This window comes from Silene latifolia, chromosome 11, assembly GCF_048544455.1.
Source record: "Silene latifolia isolate original U9 population chromosome 11, ASM4854445v1, whole genome shotgun sequence".
NCBI lineage: Eukaryota > Viridiplantae > Streptophyta > Magnoliopsida > Caryophyllales > Caryophyllaceae > Silene > Silene latifolia.
In genome coordinates this window covers 202,681,749-202,685,732 of record NC_133536.1, presented here as the reverse complement: position 1 = coordinate 202,685,732, position 3,984 = coordinate 202,681,749, and the positions used below count along the sequence as shown (strand labels likewise).

At 45.5% G+C, this 3,984-nt stretch overlaps 1 non-coding gene across 1 annotated transcript; it reads right to left on the bottom strand.

The window, feature by feature from the left end:
• Positions 1 to 1,040: 1,040 nt before the first annotated feature.
• LOC141616091 (small nucleolar RNA R71) lies at positions 1,041 to 1,147 on the bottom strand. Its single transcript, XR_012530464.1, has one exon. It is a non-coding gene; the product is annotated as a small nucleolar RNA R71 (small nucleolar RNA).
• Positions 1,148 to 3,984: the final 2,837 nt, after the last annotated feature.

Sequence of the window (3,984 nt, the reverse complement as noted above, 5' to 3'; positions counted from 1 at the left end):
TGGACCGAGAGGACCTCATGTTCTCACATGTGTTTGATTCAGACCAACTTAGTATGCTGCCGCCGAAGCTATAATGAACCGACCATCCTAGTACCCCTTCTTTATCTGTTTAATCCGTCTTTTTAGTTTATTATCTTTATTTACTCTTAGCTTTAAACCAATTCAACTCAACCCCTACACTCGTTACCTTAGACTAGAATTAGACAGCTAGAAATTACGTCTGCCTCCTTGTGGTTCGACCCTGTTACCACTAGCCTAGGTTAGTCTTAATAGGAAATTATAAATCTTATTTTTGGTACTCACAACGACGGGTATCAAATTTTGGCGCCGTTGCCGGGGAGGCAATTGTTCTAATTTTTAGCTGTTTTAATTTAGTCTTTCTTTAGTTTAAGGGACTTCCGTTCCTTAAACTTTTCTCATATTCTTTTTGTAGTTTCTTCTTATGCGCAGGCCACAGAGTGGTGAACTAGTACCATTTAACCCTGAGATCGAGAAATCCTTGCGCGAGTTGAGACGGTCACAAAGGGTATTACCGACAGAGGAAGAGCTGAGTACTCTGTCAAGCTACTACGAGAACGCTCTGTTCGAAGGAGATCCACCTACATCTCCTGCCTCTACTTCTTCAGCTGAGACAGTTACTTCTCCAGAAATCTCAGTCATGGCTGAAGAAGCAACCATTGCTAGTCACTCAGAGCCTACAGCTGCGAATCTCTACAAAGGATTCGAACTACCTAGGGAGGCGAGAAAATTCGAGCCAAAGCCTTCCTATATTAACCTGGTTGAGAGAAACCAGTTCGGGGGAGCTGCAAATGAAGATGCAGCCAAGCACATGGAGATTTTTATTGATTATTGCTGCTCTATACCCCCGCCGGCCGGTGTGACCCAAGATCAGATCAAGGAGACCATGTTCATTTTCTCTCTTCGTGATGCTGCAAGAGAGTGGTATAGAGATCCGGGACCGAGCCGCTCATGGGATCACCAATCGGAATTCCTTAGCCCTGGCATTCTACAAAAAGTACTTCTCTGCCTCGAAGACGAATGCCGTTAGAGCTCAGATCACGAGCTTTAAACAAGGGCCAGATGAGAACTTCCATGAAGCATGGGTCCGTTTCAAGAAACTGGTGCGAACCATACCGCACCATGGGTTCGAAAAATGGAGCTTGTGCAATCGTTCTATAATGGATCAGTATGACGATCGAGGGCCATATTGGATCTGCGATCAATGGCCGATTTCTTTGAGAACATGGGAGAGACCAAGGGGTGGAAGATCATCGATGATTTGGCCACTCATAAGGCCGAATATGGGAATTCGAGAGGAAACCAGAGGAGAGTCTTTGAATCTTCCTCTGTTCTTCGCACTAGAAGCCCTCACCGCAAGGTTTGACAAATATGAATTAGGAGGAGCTTCTAAAGGTGGGATGTACCAAGTAAATGCTGTTTCAGATGGTCCTTTCGTCTGTAGAAGATGTGGAGCTGAGGGACATGTCTCAGAGAATTGTCCCAGTCCTTTCGAGTCTTGTGCTGCCTTTCAACACTATAGGCAGACAAACACGTACTATGAGCCGAATGTCCACCCCAACTTGAGGTGGAGTAGCCAGAATGTCCTGAATCCGACTCAACCTCCACAACAGCAGCAGCAGCAAGCTTATGTGCCCCCTCATCATAAGCAACAACAATACCAAAAGCCTCTCTATGTGCCGCAACAGCAACAACAATCCCATGGTTCGATTTTTTGAGTTTAAGAACTTGTTCTTTGAAGGAGTCCCAAGCTAGAGAGGCCAGGATGAAGCTACTAGAGAGCCAAATTGCTCAATTGGCTAGTAAGAGTACCACTCTAGCTCCCGGACACTTACCCACTCAAACTGACCAGAAAGAGACCCTAAATGCCATTACTTTGAGGAGTGGGTCTACCCTGGAGGGGCCTGCTATGGTTGAGGATGCCCCTGAAAAGAATGAGGCGGAACCGAGTCAAAACAAAGTCAGAACGAATAATTCAAAGAAAAAGGCGTCTACGGGTATATCGGTCGATCGATCGATATACCCTTGGTCGATCGACCGATATGCGGGTTGAAGCTTCGAATCGTACATCTCGGCCGATCGACCGAGCAAGGTGGTCGATCGACTGAGACCCCTGCTGATATTGAGAAATTTCGTCCTTCAATGCCCGATAATTTGAGAGACCATTTGTTCCGGGGTTCGACAACTCCGAAAGTGTTGGGGAAAGACCCGAGTGCTGATGGGTCCATCCCGATTCCGAAGTTCGATCCAATGACGGTCAATGGCTCACATTTGAGACGATCTGAGGAGGGTTCAAGCTTCAATAAGGAGAAGGAGGTGGACTTTCAGCCTAAATCCACGGATGTCGGCATGCGAGACTTAGAAGAGAGGGCTAAGGTACTTCTATCAGCCCCATATCCAGAGCGACTAGTGCCGACAAAGGAACGGGTATCTTTCAATAAATTTGAAAAGGTTATTCGTAGTTTGAATGTACAAATTCCTTTCCTTGAGTTGGTCAATCAGGTGCATGCCTACACTAAATTCATGAAACAACTCTTGTCTAAGAAAAAGTCACTTGAAAATGTGCACACTGTCGCATTAACCAAAGAGTCATGCTCTTATTTGTCTCATACTGCACCCCATAAGCTAGAGGACCCGGGTAGCTTTTCTGTTCCTTGCAATATAGGTACCTTCTCTATTGAGAAGGCATTATGTGACTTAGGAGCTAGTATAAGCGTCATGCCTTTGAGTCTAGCTAGGAAGCTCAAATTGACTAGGTTCGCAGTGTGATGATATGACAAAGTCTGAGATGGTCGACCGATCTGCGTTCCGCCCAAGAGGAGTCTTGGAGGACATCCCCTGTCCAAATAGGGAAGTTTTTCTTCCCCGTCGACTTCGTGGTACTTGACATGCCCGAGGATGCCCATATTCCCATTATTTTGGGTAGGCCATTTCGCACTTCTTTGGTGCAGTCATAGATGTCGGTCTAGGAACCCTGACTTTTAAAGTGGGCAAGCATTCTATTGTTTTTGCTCAACCTACTAAGAAAAAGGACCCCATGTGGCCTGTGACTTGTAATACGGTTTCTGACAAGAAATCGTACTTTGTGCTTCCTGATTTACCTATCTCTATTCCCGTTGTAACCCCTCCGCCCCAGATTGGGAGCAAATTGGAGGAAGATTTGTCTATCTCTGACATTGCAGGAGCTGGTTTGGGGAAGGAAGAAATGCAAGTCACTCCAGCTGCAAAGAAGCCAATCGTTTCACGAGGAGGTCTTGGTTGCCTTAGCTATGCCACTGATGAGGAAGTTGATGACGAGCCGGTCAAGGCAAGGGAGTCCGACTTGGACTTTGATGAGTCTGAAGAGATCATTGACTGGGGAGATGATGATAGTGTTGATCCGTTGAGCCATACGAACATGGAAGCTAAGAAGGGTGCAGCTGATAAGATAAGCACCGTTGAGGCTACCTCTAGTAGCCAGAAGCCGACGAAGTGGGCCATTCAGTGGCCGTTCTTGATCAACTACTAGTTGATCACATGTTTTCCAAACTTTTTATTTGCTTTTGTTGGACACTTTTTATTGCTTTTGTGCGCGCGAAACTTCGCATTTTATTTTGCTTGCTTAAGATTTTATACGTTTGAGACTTTGCTTTGGGTTTTTGTGAAATTTTGGGCGCGTATTATTGTGCATTTGCAGGTTTTTAGACCTCTTTAGCTCAAGTAATTGAGCAAATACGAAGAAATAAGGAGTACAACAGTATTTTCAGTCGATCGACTGGCTACATTGGTCGATCGACTGAGTTGCACTTTCCAGGAGCTATGTTTCGACACATTGGTCGATCGATGCCGTTCTTAGTCGATCGACCAAGGACGACGTGCCAGTACTGTTCACGACCTCTCCCCTGCTGTGTTTGGTCGATATGCGGACTTAAGGGAGTTTTCTACTCCACTTTACTTTCCGTCAATTTATTTATTTCTTCTAATTTT